Consider the following 18581-nt stretch of genomic DNA (forward strand, 5'->3'; position numbering starts at 1 on the left):
AAATTTGGCACTGGTGTGCACTGGATCCCAAGCTACCTTTCTGTCCAAAAGAGCCTTTGACGAACTAAATGCAGGGAGGGGGGAGAATTACCAAATTCCTCTCACCTCTCTTCCTGCACAACTTCAGAACTTTGACGGGAAGGAAAGTCCTGTCGAGGGGACTGCGGATTTGGACATTCAAATTGGGCAACACAAGGTGAAACACCCAGTCATAGTAGTGACTCCAGAGGGCACTCCTTGTTTACTAGGGAATGACCTCCTGAGAAGGTTGTCACCCCTAATAGATTGCGTAAACAAGGTCCTCTGTACCCAGACTAGCCGGCCTAGAAAATTAAAACAGAGTGTCAACCATGTTAGTTTAAACGGCACATGCCACATGGTTGAAAATAAATCTGACCAAGTAGAATTTCACTTCCAGAACAACCAAATTCCAGACGTGACAGTAATAGCAGTAGGACAACAGACCAGTGATGGGGGGTCCTCTCTATTTCTGCAAATCAACCTTCCTTCCAGTTTAAGGTGGTATTCCACACTGGAAGGAAACACTCTGAAATTCTTTACTAATCCACAATCAGACATTCCCACTCCAATAGTCCAGAAAGATGTGAAATCAGCTCAAAGCCATGCTGATGTTCAGCAAATTGTAGAGCAGTTGTTCATACCTGTTCAGTTAAATGATGGGAAGGACTCTGTTCTCACCCGAGTGTGTGTGAACAAAGGTAAGAGCTTCATCAGCGAAGCCATGTTCCGCCAACTCCCAAAAGATCCAGCCATTCCCACATTCAAATTGATAGACAAATGGGAAATGGATCTGGAAACACCCAATTCCAAACATCTCCTACCAATCAGGTGTATGCTCAAAATCTCCATTGGCAACAATAGCATAGTCCATAATTGTTGGGTCGTGCGAGACATCACTGCCGCCTGCCTGTTACTTAGGCAGTGACATTCTCAATCGCTTTGCCATTAGTTTGGACCTAATAAACCTCAAAGCTTGGTCCCGATTAGCGGATAATCCCATGGGCTTTGATGATCCAGAAAAAGCATTTAGGTCAGCTCAACTGCTGCCTTATGCAGTTGAAATTCAGATTGGAGAGGAAGTCACCATCCCAGAAAGGACCCGACAATTCTCCCTGGAAGTGAAAGTTAAAAGAGGACAAAAATTGAAAAACCCTGATGCTTATATTCATCCAAATGCTTCTCTCCAACAGCAAGGCTTGGGGGTAAACCCAACACCTTTATTCAATATAGAACATGAAACCATTCCAATAGAGGTGGATAACAGTGACTTAAAGAGTATTACTTTAGCCGCAGGCACCATTATTGGAATGGCGGTTGATGACCAACATTTTTCCATTGATTTAGGAAATGAACTGTTAGGACCAATCCCCAAGGACTGTTTTGACAGTGACAATGAGGACAACACAACACCAGACAGGATCTTTACCCGGCATGGGGGGAACTTCCTGGTGTACACTTACTGCCCTTATGGTAAGGAAGATGTGACTTGTGACTTCAGAGGGGATGAGGTGATTTTCCAGGTCCATGAGGGCTGCCTTTCCCACCTGAAGCCTCCAGTCCAAATCAGCACTCTGACCAGGGACTTCTCCACCCAGCTGGAGGAGGCCGCTGAGATAGCAAAACCAGAAGTCTTTCCAGGCTTCAGGCAGATGGTTGAAGTGAGAGTCAACCTAGCTGATGCCTGTGTGACTCTGGAGCAGAAGCAAAAGTTGAAACAAGTTTTCTTGGATTTCCAAGATCTCTTTGCGGTGGACTCATATGACTGTGGTCGCACCGACATCCACACAACAACAATTCCCATGGACCCTGGCATGACTCCAGTGTTTGTGAAGCAATATCCCTTGCCTCTCGCATCCATGGAGTCCCTTACTGAAATAATTAAGAACCTTGAGTCCCGGGGAATAATCCGTCCAGTTCACAGCACCTTCAATAATCCGGTGCTGGGAATATTGAAGCCAAACGGCCAGTGGAGACTCGGTGCCGACCTTAGGGAGCTTAACAAACGGGTCCATACTTCCCAATGGCCTCTTCCCTACATTGACCAAGGGCTGGCCCAGATCCAGGGGTCACAGGTATTCACTGCAATAGACCTGACCAACGGATACTGGACTGTGCCTGTCAGTAGGGAGGACCAATACAAACTGGCTTTTACCTTTGGGGGCCAGCAGTGCACATGGACCCGGACTCCCTTCAGATACCTCAACTCCGGCAATTAATTCAACATTTTCCTACATAAGGCCATGCCCGACCTGGGTGCGAGGGGTAAACTGGCTTATGTAGATGATGTGCTCATCAAAAGTTCATCTGTGGAAGAACATATAGCGGAGATCTGTTATGTTTTGACACAGTTTAGGGCCGCCGGAGCAAAACTTTCCTTTCAGAAAGCACAGTGGTGTAGAACCCGTGTTAATTTCTTGGGGCATGAGTTTACTCCTCAGGGTCTCTGTCCCAAGGAAAAGAAAGTGGAAGCACTTCAAAAACTGAAAGACCCCACAACTCTGCGGGAACTAAGGAGCCTCCTTGGACTGACTGATTACAGCAGAAAGTTCATTGAGGGCTACACAGAGATCACCAGATCCCTGATTCATCTCTTGAAGGGGGGGTCAAGTCGGAATGGGGTCCAGAACAATCCGAGCCAGTAAGACAGCTCAAAAGAAGCCTCTCACAAGCACCCTGCCTAGCTTACCCTGTCAGAAACAGGGAGTTTTTCTTGGAGACAGGGTTCTCTAATACATGCTTGACTGCAGTATCCTTTGGGCTGCTGGGTTTTTAATACGTTTTTATGTGTCAGTAATACAATTATTTAACACATCCATAGAACTCCATTTCCCTTGGGGTCCTGACGAAGGCAGCAGAATTGATACCCTGCCGAAACGTCCTGTGCATTTCTTCGTGTCATCGAGTTATGCTACATGGCTCAGCAATGCCACAATGGACGTAGACCTGGGATGTGTGTTTTTTCGGTCAGGCGTAATTCACCTCGCCATGTTTAATCAATTTTAGAACTGGAATTAGGTGACACTGCTTTATGGAGTATATCTGTGACTAGTTAGCCAGATAGGGCCAGGAAGACAGTATGTGTGCCCGTTCTCCTCCGTATCAGAGAATTTTTTGCTGTGTCACCTCTGGCTTTTATGAATAAACCATGAAAATGCTAGTAGATGTATATATACATCTTCCACATTCATATATGTCTGTATGTGGTTTGTTTTATGTTGTCAAACGTAGGACCAATGGCCTATGAAATAAAATTATAACCTTTTTATACTAAATGAAAAATACGGTGCACTGTGTATTACATTCTGTGAGGCGATGCAAATAACCTATGGAGTGGGACCCAGTTAGAGTTAAGACTGGGCCATCAAATTTGTTCTTGAATGGTTCATCTGGGGGACTCCCCAATATGTGTTGGTATTATATCAAAAGCATGACAAGGTCAATAAAGTAATCTCCTATGCGAGCAAACTGTATCCTCTGTGGAGGAAAAATTCAACGATTGTGAGAAGGCACTCCTGGCAACAGTGTCTGCATTGAAGAATTACCACCCGTTTATCAAGGGGGAACACATCATAGTGGAGGCTCCCCACCAGCCTCTGCAATATCTCCAAAGTGACAGAATCCGGGCCGGAAACGTGAGTAATTCCCGAATTACTTCCTGGATTCTGTCAATGCAAGGCTTTCCTGTGGAAGTCAGATATGGCCAAAACAAGAAGCGTCCCCTCGCGCAAGGTCTGGCTGACTTGCATGATTGTGCCAGAGAAAACTGTCTCGAGGACAAAAGTCTAAAAATCAAGGACAACCTGGAGGCATACCTTAATTCCCCACACAAAGTCTTTGAAGAAGACAAGTGTGAGGGAATGCCCACTGTCTACGTGGACGGATTCTCTTACCATGTTGACAACCATGGGGAAAAAGAACTTGTGGCTGGCGTAGGGAATGCATGGGTGAATGAGTCCCCAGAACCCTCCGCTGGGTACAAAATTGGTCCCCGCAGTAGTCAGGTGGCAGAGTTGATGGCTGTGCATCAAGCCATCCTCACTGCTGTCCAACATCAACTCCACGAACTGGTCATAATCACAGATTCGGATTATGTACGGAACGGGTTCGTGGAGCACCTGGTTAATTGGAAAACCAGAGGCATGTTATGTGCTAATAACAAACTCTTGAAACATGGGAAGTTAATCCAAAACATTGATGATCTGGTCACCTCGAACGGGATGACCATCGACTGGAAAAAGATCAAGGGTCATTCCAAAGTAGAGGGACCAGACAAAACTGGAAATGACTTAGCTGATCAGCTGGCCAAAACCGGGGCCATCCAAGGGGACCTAATTGCGATTGAGTGCCTGTTGGGGGAAATCCAGGTCACTGCCATCACTAGGTCCCAGACAAATGCTCACAATGATCTTTCAACTGCACAATGGAGTAAGGAGACCCCAGATGCTGATTTGATTATGGCTCAGAAGGGGGATCCAATAATTGGTAAGTTTTACCAACACATTGGGGACCCTGAGAACTTTCCCCTGACGGATACAGATTACATTGGGAAAGAGGACCTCAGAGTGTTGATGAAATGTCCAAAAATGTTCCACATCCAAGATGGTTTGTTGGTAAGGAAATCCCAAGCTGACCATGATCAGTGGGTGTCCCTACCTCATTCCGAAGCCTGATGTTAAGTCACGCCCATGATGCGGCCACCGCCGGTCATAGGGGGTTTCATACAACACTTGAAATCTTAAGAGAGGTTGCATACTGGCCACACATGGGGCAGGACCTTGACCAATACTTGAAGGGGTGTCTTGTGTGTGCACAATTTCAGCCAACATCTCTCACACACCGTGCGCCTTTCCAAAAGAGGGGGATGACACTGCCATGGTCAGATTTGCAAGTCGACTACATAGGGCCCGTGATTCGCTCCTCTAGGGGGAATAAGTACATGTTGACGGTGACATGCTTAGTTACTAAATGGGTGGAATGTCTCCCGGCCCCAAACTGCAAGGCAGAAACAGCAGCTGCCCTGATGATCAACCACATCTTTTCCCGTTTTGGTCTACCCTAAAGGATTGAGTCAGACAGAGGTAGCCATTTCACTAGCGAAGTAATGACAAAGATGTGGGAGATACTGGGGGTTAAAAGGAAGCTACACATTGCTTACCGACCAGCTCCTTCTGGGGCAGTGGAACGTTACAACTGAACCATTGTGAGTATCTTAAAAATGTTTGTGGCAGATTCTGGGCCAAGTTGGGAAATCCGATTACGTCTTGTCCTAATGGCCATCAGATCTACCCCTTCATCTGCAACTAAAATGTCACCGTTTGAGCTGATGACTGGACACAGGATGGTGCTTCCCCAGCATTTGCTATACAGGACCCAAGAGCAAACATTGATCAATGCCTCCACAACTCACGAGTATGTTGAAAATTTAAGGAAACACCTTCAACATGCTTTTGCCTATGCTCAGCGAAACCTAGAAAGATCAGCCGATAGCATGAAGACTCATTATGATTTGAAGACTACTAGGAAAGAATACAATGTGGGAAACCGGGTCTATCTATACAATTTCCAAAGGAACCAGGCCAATCAGCGGAAATTTCTGCCTACATGGAAGGGACCTTTTGAAATTGTAGACAAGATCTCACCAGTCGCCTACAAGATCTGCATCCCCAAAGGCAGTTTGGCGGAAGGGGAAGACAAGTGGGTCCATATAAATCAGCTAAAGTGTTGCCATCCCAGGCACACTCTGCAGCAACTGGAGGAGTCCTCTGCAATCCCAGAGGGGGCCGCTCCAGAGTAATACAAGTCCAACCCTAAAATATTCCACATATAGCCTATAAAATTGTATGATTTTTTAATGCAAATGTCTCCTGATGTATAAAATGTATATGTTCGCCCCACCATTAATAGTGGTGGGGAAATGTCTACGAATATGTTTCTGCCGCTTTGCTTTGTCATCCTAGGAGAGATAAACCATGGAGACTGACCAAGGAGGATGACCCAGGGACCGGGAGCAAAGATCCGAGGGGCCCGGGGTACCGCCCGAAACTCCCATCAGGACCGGCGAGGAGAACCGACTGATCCACCCTGATGGAGGAAAAGATGCTGAACTGTGCCATCTGCGGAATCAGAAGAAGATGATGTGGACATCCCAGCGCGTGGATCAAAACATCCTTTGCACCGACTCCCCCTCGACTCGAAAACAAAGTGCAGTCGGGCGAGGGGGCTTGTCAGGTGTATTGACCCATGTTCGAGTTATTATGCTGCAACATTTGGGGATGTGGGCTTAGAAAATCCAAGATGGCCGAAAAAAGCCCACATTGGCGCCAGAACCCAGGAAAACCGCACAGTTTTGCGCACACCAAAATGGTCGCCTGACCTGCCACCCACCAGTGCGAGCATGATGGGCCAGAAGCACCATGAGTGAAACGTGGTGCCAAAGGAAAAACAGCAGTGCCTGTTAGCTCAAAAAGCGCTTTGAAATCACCTTTGTTTCTCTGAATACAAGCTCAAAATGCATATTTCAAACATTGCAATGCAGGAGACCATTGCCAGACCCTATCGTTTGGCTGCACACATAGCAAAATCAGTGCAAAGGAATATGGTGCTGTTCAAAATCCGTTTTAATTAATGTCAGAAATTGCTAAAATCATGGGCACACAATTATTCTACTGCAAAATCCACATCAATACAATGTTAGCAAGGATCATATGCCATCAAGTAAAATCCCCTTTTTTGGAAATGCATTAATTCAAGACAGCTGCCAAAAAAATGGGTGCAGTACCAGCCCTTGACACTAACCGGCGCTAGCGATCTAAACTCTGACAGGAGACCGGTATTTCAGGAGCTGAAAAGGAACCTAAGCCAGCTGGGACTTCAAAGCCTTGCTGGTTAATGAGAATTCTTAACACCTACTGTTCCCGGGCCCTATACTAGAAGGCAGTCTGATTTAATTAAATGTTCAAGGGGCCTTCTCTCCATGGGAAGCCTTCACACCTCAGAACTCCACACAAGAAGGCAGGAAATCACAGGTTTCTGTTAACCAAATGCAGAGTGGCACCCTGGACTGATGCCCTGCTAGCAGGAAGAACCAGACAAAGGGTACCTTCAGCTGAATGAGATATGCTGATTTGAGGTATAATTGTCAACAGTTGCTCTTGCGAAGGCAAGACACATGATCTCTGAGTCAAGCCAAGTTCCCGGGGGCGGGGGCAATCAAATGGGTGTACTGAATTGAGAGCAAATGTATGTTTTATTAAATTGTTTAATTAATATTGTATTAAGCTGACAGAAATGTACAATTTGGGGATTCTTAATATGAGAAATGTACCCACAATTTGAGACTAAGCTCAACTCTGTGTGATGTTCTGAGACCGAACCCCGCGATTATTAATATTACAGACACTGTGGTTATCTCAGAAAATTGAAAACTTATTGTAATGTGCCTAGAGAGGGGGTGGACCTCCGGGGAAGATTTGATGCCGAACCGACCAGGGCAAAACCCACTAAAAGCGCAAAATGTTGTTGTTTCTGAACCCAAGCTCACAGGAACATGGGGCTTGAAGAGAGACCTGTCTTAATTCTGTAATGTGTTTATGTATTATGAACCACGTGTGTATCTGGGAAACCTGTTTGTTATGAAAAATTCATTTTCTAAGTAAAAGCAAAGGGGCGTTTCTTCAATAGATTGTAAAAAGCTAGCATAACTCTGACTCACAACTCAGTTATCCAGTTAAAGGACAGAAAATCCTCTAGTCTATCAGGATCCTTAGAGGGTTGGGCATAGAAAGTTAGCCTTCCCACCCATTTTCAAAAGACATAAAAAAGCCACTGAGACCTAGGTAGGGACTGCTCTTTACACTTTCTTGCGAAGCACTTTGCCGGACCAGACAATATCCAGAAGGACCATAGGCTCCAGATAGACTCCAGAACTTGAATCAGAGAGGCCTGAACCAAAAGCTGAATCATTCTCAGCAGGCCTCAGAATCCAGCCACCTAACCAAACTATTCAACAGCCGGGCAAGCTGTTTGATTCTGGCTAGAACCAGAACCAGACCCAGAAAGCAGAGCTGTATCCAGAACCGCAGACCAGACCAGACCGCTGTGCAGTGCCAAGAACTTTTGCCAAAACCAGAGATCCAGACCAGCAGAGCAGAGCTGACCCAGATAGCTGTGACTTCAGAACCACCCGCTAGAAGTCCAGTATAAACCTGTTGACCAGATCTTGACGGCCTATTTCAAATTTATAATGTGAGTATCCAGCCAGAACTGTGTAGAACCAATCTCTTAGTCTAAAATAATCTCCTCCCATCCATTTCAACCTATTTAGAACTGCATAGAAATCGTGTGTCCATTCTGTGATTTCAAACCTGTGAAAGTTTCATTTGTCATTTGAATCTTACTTTATTTCTGATAATCTACCTCCACTAAATCGTCCGTATCTTTTGAACTGCATGTCCTAGAAGCGAGATTTAACTTTCATTTTAAAGCTAAGTTCCTAAGCTTTCCAACAAGCCCAAACCGACTATTCCTTATAGTTTTTCCATAATCGCGATCGACGCACTCGGAAAAAGTGCTGCGAATTGCAATTTGACTCAATTTTTCCACCTGTCAAAAATAGCTGTCCTTTTGCTTGCAACTGCTGAACTCCGTTTTCAAACTGATAATCATTCATGAATCACTGATAGTGTTGACCTGAATCACTGATAGTGTTGACCTGAACCTATCACCTACCCTGAATCTCCTCTAGGGAATTAAAATCATTTTTAGCATATTTTTCACTTCATTGCAAATCACATGTAAAAGAACTTTTGACTGTGTAAAAGCATACCGGTTGCTCTAAGCTTGATAGGGGGGAACTGGAATTTGTATTGCATTTTGTTTGTAATCCTGAAAACCGTGTGCTCTTCTTTCCATCTCTTTATATTTCATAGGGGGGAGTGAATTGTCACCAGAAAAAGTGATCATATTATCTCTTGTTGAAAACATATCAGTTTATTTCTGTGCTGCATTCTTTCCATCATTGCTGTTCCTTGAAACCATAAAAGTATTTTCTCTGCTACCTTATCCTTTCTATACTAACTCCTCACTGATTGAAACGAGTGTGCAATTGTAACATTACCCATTGTTGATCAACATTATATTCATAAGTGTGCTATCAAATATTAATTTATTCATAAAAGTGTGATATATGTATATATATATATATATATATGTATATTGTTTAATTTTTCAAATAAATCTTTTAATTTGCAAAACAAACCTACTTCTTGGCTCAGTGAGGTCAGGGGGATTCAAAGAGAGGGGCGTTATACAAGGATTTATCATCCCGATCTATGAACTTGTCATAGAAATATATAAATAAGGGCTTCCCTTGGGCATCCCAGACTAGGCATTGACTTAGTTGGAGTCCTGACAGGGGCTACGATCTCCGAAAAGGATCTTATGAATCTCCTATAAAAATTGGAGAATCCCAAGAATGATTGTAACGATTTTTCAGATTCTTCGCGATAGGCCTCTATAAGACCACCCTGTCTTTCGAGACACGTATACAAACCCCTTTTCTTGTAATATCATAACCAAGAAACTCCACATCAGTGGCGTGAAATATGCATTTCTCTAATTTTGCATATAGACGGTTCTCACTAAGGCGTTGAGGCACAGCCGAAAGGTGTTGAACATGAGACTCAAGAAATGGGGAATAGATCGGAATGTTTTCGAGATAGACCACAAGGAATAGGTCGGCCATGTCACAGAATACATCATTTATGAAGTGTTGGAACTGAGCAGGGGCATTACAAAGCCCAAAGAGCATTACGCAATATTCATACAAGCCATAACGCGGTTTGAATGCAGTCTTCCACTCATCCCCTTGACAAATCCTGACAAGATTGTAGGCGCCCCGGAGGTTCAGTTTCATGAACACCACTGAGGAACCTAATTCATCAAGAAGAACTGAAATTAATGGTGTCGGAACTGATTCTGTACAGTAATCATGTTCACCTCACGGTAATCGATACACGGTACAAAGAACATGGGGGATGCCGCCAGAGAATGTGAGGGGTGGATGAAACTCGTCTTCAGTGATTTATCAATGTATTCTTTCAAAAGGGCATCCTCCTTCACTGTTAATGAGTAGACCCGGCACGACTGGATCTTTGCCCCATGTATTAGATAAATGCGACAGTCATAGGTTCTATGTGGCAGAAGCTCCTCCGCCCCTTTGGTGTCAAAGACGTACCTGAATGCTTAATTTGCCTTTGGCAGGGGTTTGGCAGTGATCGCACCAACGGTGGAAGTGACACCTAGTAACGGGCGGCAGGGGATGGACAGTGCGTGTTCTGAACCCAAACAAACGGACTCACAATAGTTGGAACAGAAAGTACCTCTCCCAACTGCCAATCGATACTGGGGTTATGGAGGACCAACCAAGGTAACCAACGGATAACCTTAAAATTTGGTGCAGCTATCACATTGAAGCATATGGTTTCTGTGTGACCTGTGTCGTTTGTCATCTGCAGCTCCACCACCGTTTGGTCACCAATCCGGAGAGCACCATAGTGCCGTCAACTGCGTTGACGAGTTCGGGCTGGGCTTTAGGAACAACAGGGATACCCATGTCCTGGGCATAACGGGTGTCAATATAATTACCGTGGCACCAGAATCAAGAACCGCTCCGACCGTCCACGAGGACCCCGAGGGCAGCCTGAATTGAGCAGCGATCGTAAAAATCGCAGAATCAGTAGAGTCTGTGGATAACTGGCTCAGCAATCGGACTCCCTGTATTACTGGGCTTTGAAGTTTCCCTGCCTCTTTGGCTTTTTTGGGCAAGATCGCAATTGATGATCCGGTAACCCACAATAGAAACACAGGTTGTTCCATCTACGTTGTTCTCTTTCCTCAGATGACAGCGGACCTGGTAAGGCCCTAATCTGCATAAGTTCAGTACTCCCAGACGTAGGAATAGGCGAGGTCACCGGCACAGGGACCTGGGCTCTGCGTTCCCCTCTTCTTTCTGCCTTCCTAGCATCGATCTGTAGGTCATGGTCGAGAAACTCAGGAAAACCATTAGGGACCACTGGCACTTTAGCCAGAACATCTTTAAGGGACTCCGACAAACCCTTGTAGAATAAAGAAGATTTCTTCTCATCTGGCCAATTGGTTTCCGCCACTAACTGATTAAATGTAGCCAGGTATGACAATAAGGTGGAATCTCCCTGCTGCAAACCCAAAAGCTCTAGATCCGTTGCTTGGGTCTTGTATCTTGTACAAAGACCCGACTCATGGCATTAATCAATGTGTCATAGTCAAAGAGCATGTGATAACCTTCCTTGAGTAGTGGATTAGCCCATGCTGCAGCGGTGCCCCCTAAATGAGACAATACAAAGGCCGCCTCAGTAGTCGAGCCAGGAAAAGAGAATGGACGGCACAAAAAATGAAGGTGGCACTGATTCAGAAATGTCCAGAAGACTCTTTGATCCCCCATGAATCGTTCTGGTGGAGCAAGAGGAAATTGGGCAGTCATGTAGAGTGGGCCTTGATCCTGCCTCGGCAGCTGAACCCCAGAACCAGACGCTATGAGAGGTGGAGGCACTGTCGCACCACCAGAGGGCATAGCTGCCTGGAGTTCGTCAATATGGCGCTGCGTAGCATTATGCGCAGCAGCCATGCCATTACGCAGGTCAGCAACTAATTGCATTATGTTTGCCAGGGTCTCATTGGTGTCTATGAGGCTTCTGATTATGTAAGAATTTGTCTACTCCTGACTGCTGAGCACATAGAGTAGCCAACAAATTCTTCTAATTAATGTACCCCTTTGAGTGGACTGAAAGGTACACACAAAGGGATCTATTAGCGAGAAGATGGAACACCAGATGATAACCGCAGGCTGCAGAAACAACAAGGAAAAGCAATGTCAGCGTACGTGATCAACACAAACAATGACTGTGGAGCAGTTATAAGCAGAACTAACCTGGATAGCAGGTTCAAGTATCTGGCATGTGGTGTCTAATGACGTCAGGTGTTGGGATTGTAATGCCAGCCCTAGAATGAATATGGTATGCTTAAACTTAGGACCAAGTTTACAAAAAGGAACAGGTATGGTATAAGAGACTACTAAACACAGCTTACCGTGGGCCTTGTGTGGGAGCAAGGTTGTAGTGCAATGTTCTTTCTTCCCTGGTATTCAAATAGTTCAGAGGAGAAGGAAAACATAAACCGCCGGAACAAGGACCCCTAGGACTAAGGTGGCACCAGTCTCCAGTTCCCCGTGGGCCACCGGAACACGACGGCACGCGGACGCCTAGAGTGTTCAGGGCGGACGCACAATAGGAAGTCTCTAGTCCGTGTGTGAGGTATTCAGAACAGCAAGGTAGAAATCCAGGAATGAAGAAACGTGGTCAGTAACGGGCGAGCAGATACTACGCAAAACGTGAGGCGTATGCAATCTGTGGAACAACGGTCCGGGTCATACACAGAAGTAGACAAAATACCAATGCTCGAATCGTGAGACAAAGAGTTAGTTGGGAATACAAAACAGAGGTCGGCAATGTAGTAATCAGGAACCCAAAAGGGTCAGACAAGGACAAGCTGGGGACAAGGCAAGGTTCAAAGTAAGTGCACAAAGATCCAAATGAACGCAAGAGTAGGCTGCCATGATACGAATCAGAAGCACTGAGGCAGGAACAGAAAGGGTTTAAATGACATGAATCCCGTGATCTTGCCGCTGCGCACCAAGTAATGTGATGTGTGGAGAGGATGTCAGCGTCTCCAGGGCAACCTCTAATGCTCCGTCATTCGGGATCAACCCGTAACGAAGACCTGATGCGGGGCACGTGAAAGATGCTGTATGGAGCGCAACAAAGTACTGTTGTGTATATTGGCAGAACGTAGGTTGCATTTAACCATTGCTGTGTTAAATAAAGACTTGATGCCGTAATGACCACCCTGTTTCATAACACCAAGTAATCATTCAACTCATGATCATCCTCCCTAGTACTTCTTTTAGGTCTCTTCCTTTTCTCATGAGCTTCTATAATCATCTCATGAAGTATGTCCTCATAATTCCTTCTCACTAGGGGATCATAGGAACATTTGTCAGTGAACTTGGTGTTTTTACATGTGCTATTTGTGTAGGAGAAAGCTCCAGAAGCCTCATCCTATTAAAATAATATGTAGTTAACAGGGAGTCCCGTATAACTTCCATACATGACCTCCCCCAAAAGGAAGCCTAGATGTATCTATTATAGGATTAGGTGCCTTTAAATATACCTCTGGAGTAGGGACAATTACATAAGGTCTCGGTAGTCTTGTAGTTGCCACATCTGTACCCTCCTTCTGCATAGGAAGATACACAGGCATCCTTGCTTTATTTGGATCCATATAGTGGACAGTACATACTGCAAGTGAGAGAAGGATCACAATGAATAAGATGCATGTATAAATTACATACAAATAGGCCCAGTTGATGCAGCAGTAGCTCCTTGCTCGTCGTGGTGGCCTCTCGTTGTTAGCCACATTGTTGTTGCTGTCGATGTTGCCCATTCACAATCTTTTTTAAGGAAGGAAAAAACAAATTTTATTCGGGCAACATCATGAAATACTCTGGCAATATCTGGATCTGCTACACAAGCTCTTCAAGCAGCTAGCTGATTGCAGGACAATGAACAGGATTCCTGATATTCACAAAGGAGTCGTCCTTTCACCAGAAAAAATGAGGGTGCGTCTTCAGTAAGTAGCAAAAGACCAAGGACAGTAAGTTCTGGATTTCATACCTCAAAAGCCTCATTTAGGATTGTTCTTCAGATTCTCTCAGAAAACAAACCTACTTGCTCGATAATGTCACGTAGCAATTGATTAAGTGCCACCAGATTTCTCGTATCTCTCAGGAAAGTACGAACGTCAGGTTGCCTTCCAACAAGATGCAGACATTCTTCAATCAGGAAATAAAAGACCATGCCAACTAGTCTATTAGCATTGTCCCCAGATAGGGGCATTTGTGTTTTCCAAACTGTACTCAGGAAGCTGGAGAACTTGCTCTATTATGGCTGCAAGCAATCTCCTCACAATTGGACCATTTTTATGATCTTGCAGGAACAGATGAACACTAGTAGTTCTCCCCACAAGTGCAGGGTATGCATGAAGAATGAAGAGAAAAACAATGAGAATGTTCCGGCGAACGTGGCCATCAGGCACTACCATGGGTGCCTCCAAAGAGAAACTCAGTGAGAAAGGAATCAGGGAACTGTTACCTCTCCCAGTTGTCAAAAAGAAACTCCAGAAATGGCATCTTTTCCTTCTTGATCAAGACTTAAATGTGTCTTTGTCCAATGTTAGCAACCTCCTGTGGCTCAAGAACAAATACTCTTCTTCCACTCCTTGTTTAGCAATTTCAAAGAGTGTCCCGAAAGAACCACAGTCCAATGAACTCTTTATCTGTCTATTGGACAGTCTCTGCGTCCCTCTTTCTTGTCATGGATCTAGTCTGCATGTGCTGAAGTTCTTCACCGCTGCTTGCTTCCGACTGGGGTGGAGGTGAAGGGGTCTCTCTGGTGTCTTCTTTGAACCTTCACAGGTGATGGTGTTACTTCCTCCATGACAAATGGACCGTTAAATCGGGGCTCATGCCACTTCTTCGTAAAGTTTCTTATTAGGATCTCATCTCCGGATTTGGATCTCATCTCCGGAGAAAAGTTTGGGAAGATGTAATTTTTCATGTTTGGTTGATGTATGGTCTCCATCTGCGTTCTGAGCCCCACACCCCTTCCGCTTGAGATGATCTGAAATGACAGAGATACTTGTAGTCATAAACATTAAATAGGCATGTAACTCCATTTCTAACAATTCTGCTGTTGACTGGGCATCACTTCTAGTTCTATATGGAGGAGTGAGGGGTGTCCTCATTCACCTTCCTGTCACTATTTCATGGGGCGTAAGATGATGGTCAGAGCCTGGTTGATTTCTCAAAGCATACAATGCAAGGGGCAGGCAATGTAACCATCCTTTATTCAATGTAAGCTTCAATTTATGTATCCTTTCTTTAAGCAGGACGTTGAGTTTCTCACAGATCCCATTCGCTTGTGGGTGATAAGCTAATGAGAACTTGTGCTTTATGCTAAGCAACAATCTTATTTGCTCAAATACTATGTTGACAAAATGAGGGCCATTATCTGATCTTAATACTTCAAACATTCCCCATCTAGGAAATACTTCTCATACTAAAAAATAAAGTTGCTGCGCAGGTAGAATCTGGATGTGTACATGGACCAGCCTCAACCCACCTTGAAAAGGGACATACTGCCACTATCATATATCTGTATCTATTACAGATCTGCAACATATCTACATAGTCTATGTGTAAATGCTGAAAAGGACCATTAGGTCACGGGATGACTCCTCTAACTGTACGCAGCGTGTGCCCAGCAGTAAACTTCTGACATACGATGCAGTTTACTACATAAAATGCAAAGTGTTCTAGCACATTCGGTACGAACCAGTCCTCTACAATAGCTGCTGCAAGGCTTTCTCTAGTGACATGCGCAAGGTAGTGCAGCTGTTCCAACATCACTCTTAATAAGGCTAGAGGCATCACCAGTTTACCAGTACTTTCCGGTCGCCACAATGTTTTGGAAGGAGTTAAAGAACACCCCCTCCGAGTCCACAGATCTTTCTCACCCTGTGGTGCTTCCCCTTGAATTTTCATCAGTTGAGTTCTAGACAGGCTGTTAAAACTGTCATTCACACTCATCGTCACTACCATTCTTTCATTTACATCAGGCGTATCAAAGTTTATTATAACCTCTGAACATGCAACTCGTTTCACTTCCTTATCTGCGATTTGATTTCTGCACAAGATAAAGTTGGCTCTCTTAGTGTGAGCTGCGCACTTAACGACTGCGATGGCTACTGGAAGTTTGTAGTGCTGTAATAAGTCTGTCCAACATGGCGGCATGTTGTACTGGTTTGCCATTCGCTCGGAGGTAACCCCTCCTTTTCCAACGTGCTAGCCTTGCATGTACTGTCGATGTCACGTAGGTGGAGTCACTGTACACTGTTACTTCCTGGCCTACATTTTTCTTGAGTGTGACAATCAGCGCCACTAGCTCTGCAGCTGTGCTGAAAAGTGAGATGGTAGTCGAGCACTTATCAATACTTCAAACTCCCCATTGGCTCTGTGCTTTACCACAGCGGCACCTGTATATCTTTGTCCATCATTCTGATCGATTCTAGAAGAACCGTCAATAAAGAGAATTTCCCCAGCTGCTAAAGCATTTTCTTTCACCCTCGGGGTCTCATCATAAAATTGCTCATAATTCCAGCAATCATGTGCATGCTTGTCTTCTGTCAGTGGTTCTGCTACAAATATGGCAGGGTACACTATTCTACATCTGACTTCAAAGTACCCTTAGGTTTTTTCCAGAATGGCAAACAAAGCATGTTACAAAAATAACATCATGGAACACCCCATTACAATGCTTGCAGCTTTCTCAATGACGAACGTGGCAGCTGCCAAAGATTGTTCGCAAGGAAAGTGACCCCTCATTACTGGGTCCAGAATTCCACTGTAGTATGCTAGAGGTTTGTACCCCAATGTGCTTCTCTGCGTGAGTACTGCTGTCATGACTGTGCCATTTGTGTGTGAAAATAAGAAGGATTCCCCAGCATAATTGGCATTCCCTAAGACTGGAGCTGTGCAAATTGCCTTTTCCAACTCATTAAACCCTTTCTCCATTTCCTCAGTCCAGACAATTTTTTCCTGAATTGCCTGTGCCTTTTTCAGAGCCAGGGACCTTATGTATGAACTATAATCGAATACCCATGCTCTAACATAATTGCATAGCCACAAAAATCCTTGCATGTGCTTTATCGTGTGTGGCTTTGCTGTCTACAAAATAGCCTCTGCCCTTTCAGGAGTAACTTTTTTTCCTTTATATGGAATTAGCTGATCTATGTATAACACCTTTTCTTGGCAATACTGCAATTTATCCTTGTCCTCTTTATATCCTTTTTCTGCTAGAATAATCATTACCTAAACTGAATAACGTCTTCACTCTTCCTCTGAGGTGCTACAGACTAATATGTCATCTACGTATTGCAGCACAACACTTTGCAAATCAATATTGCTTAAGTCCTTCTGCAGGACTCTATTGAAAATCGATGGAGACTCACAGTACCCCTGGGGTAACCTTGTGCTTTTTAACTTAGTTTGTCTGAACGTAAATGATGTCTGATCTTGAGAATCCTTATGCAATGGGATCGAGAAAAATGCATTTTTCAAGTCAATCACAGTGAAATATCGCGCCTCAACAGGGATACTACATACAGTTGTCGCTGGATTAGGAACTAGAGGAAACTCAGCCTCTACAATCTGATTAATTGGGCGCATATCCTGAATTAAACAAAATTACCCCCCCCTTAGATTTTTTTATAGAGTACACTGCGGTATTACATGGTGACTCTGACGTCACTAAGATGCCTTGATCCAGGATATCGTCTTAAAAATACCTCTGTCTGCCTCTTGAGACATGGGATACTGTTGTGCTCGAGGCAAAATTGCTCTTGGCTACAGTTTAATCTTAGCTTCTCCAACGTCTTTCAATAGGCCTACGTCATAAGGGCCTGTTCTCCATAATGAAACTGGCACTTTCGCCACGTTTTCATCAAAGAATTTGGGACGCTTCCGTGCTAACATCATTTTTTGGGGAACTCACGTCTTATTGCCCTCACCCAATAAGTGATACTCATTTCAAATACTACTTCATCATCTGATGGGTGGTCCCTAAAGATATCCTCATCAGTGATGTCAGTCAATCTGTAACCCTCTCCAATGGCAATCACTGTGCTTCATCGTCTGCCTTCATAATCAACTCCATCAAGCAAAACTAATTCTCCTCACACTATAGCTGCTTGTAACTCTAAGGGAAAGACTCACCCCCACCTCTTCATCCATAGGTATTCTTGGCCTAAAAAAAAAACTCATCAGGTATTCTCAGAGTCTTACCCACTGTTAAGTCGGGAGATATTCCTTGACCAAGTAACCAGAATCCTGACTTCAAGATCTTGAACTCGTCGTGTAGAAGACGAATTCTTTTTGTCAATGTACCCAACAGAGAGGTAAAAGAAACTCTCTGACCAGTCAATTGACCAAAAGATGGGTTTAAAGATGAGAGGACGTCACAGGAACCAGTCAACCTGCAAAGGAACCATAATTAGTGACAGAAGACAATTTGAATAGCAATGCTCAGAGAACCAAACGTCAAGTACCTGAGAATAGACTATAGTTGGCAGACTGGCAAATCAGAATGGAAATGTGGCGTCAGAATTCTAAGGGGACAAGAATAATCAGTAACTAACCGGGAACCAAACAAGGACCAAAAAGCAGGATTAGAAAATAAAGGAACAGTCTTACCGGGTGATAGTTTCCAAGGAAGTCCAAAACTGAAGTAGTAAATGAAGAGCAGAAGATCCGCAAGCAGGAGTGATCCACCTACCCACCGTCGGCACGAGGACGCCTAAACAAGAGTCCGGTAAACAGCTATGTCCACCTGAAACCGACGGCACGCGGACGC

Source organism: Ambystoma mexicanum, chromosome 3p, assembly GCF_040938575.1.
Source record: "Ambystoma mexicanum isolate Mex_15411 chromosome 3p, UKY_AmexF1_1, whole genome shotgun sequence".
Classification (NCBI taxonomy): Eukaryota; Metazoa; Chordata; class Amphibia; order Caudata; family Ambystomatidae; genus Ambystoma; species Ambystoma mexicanum.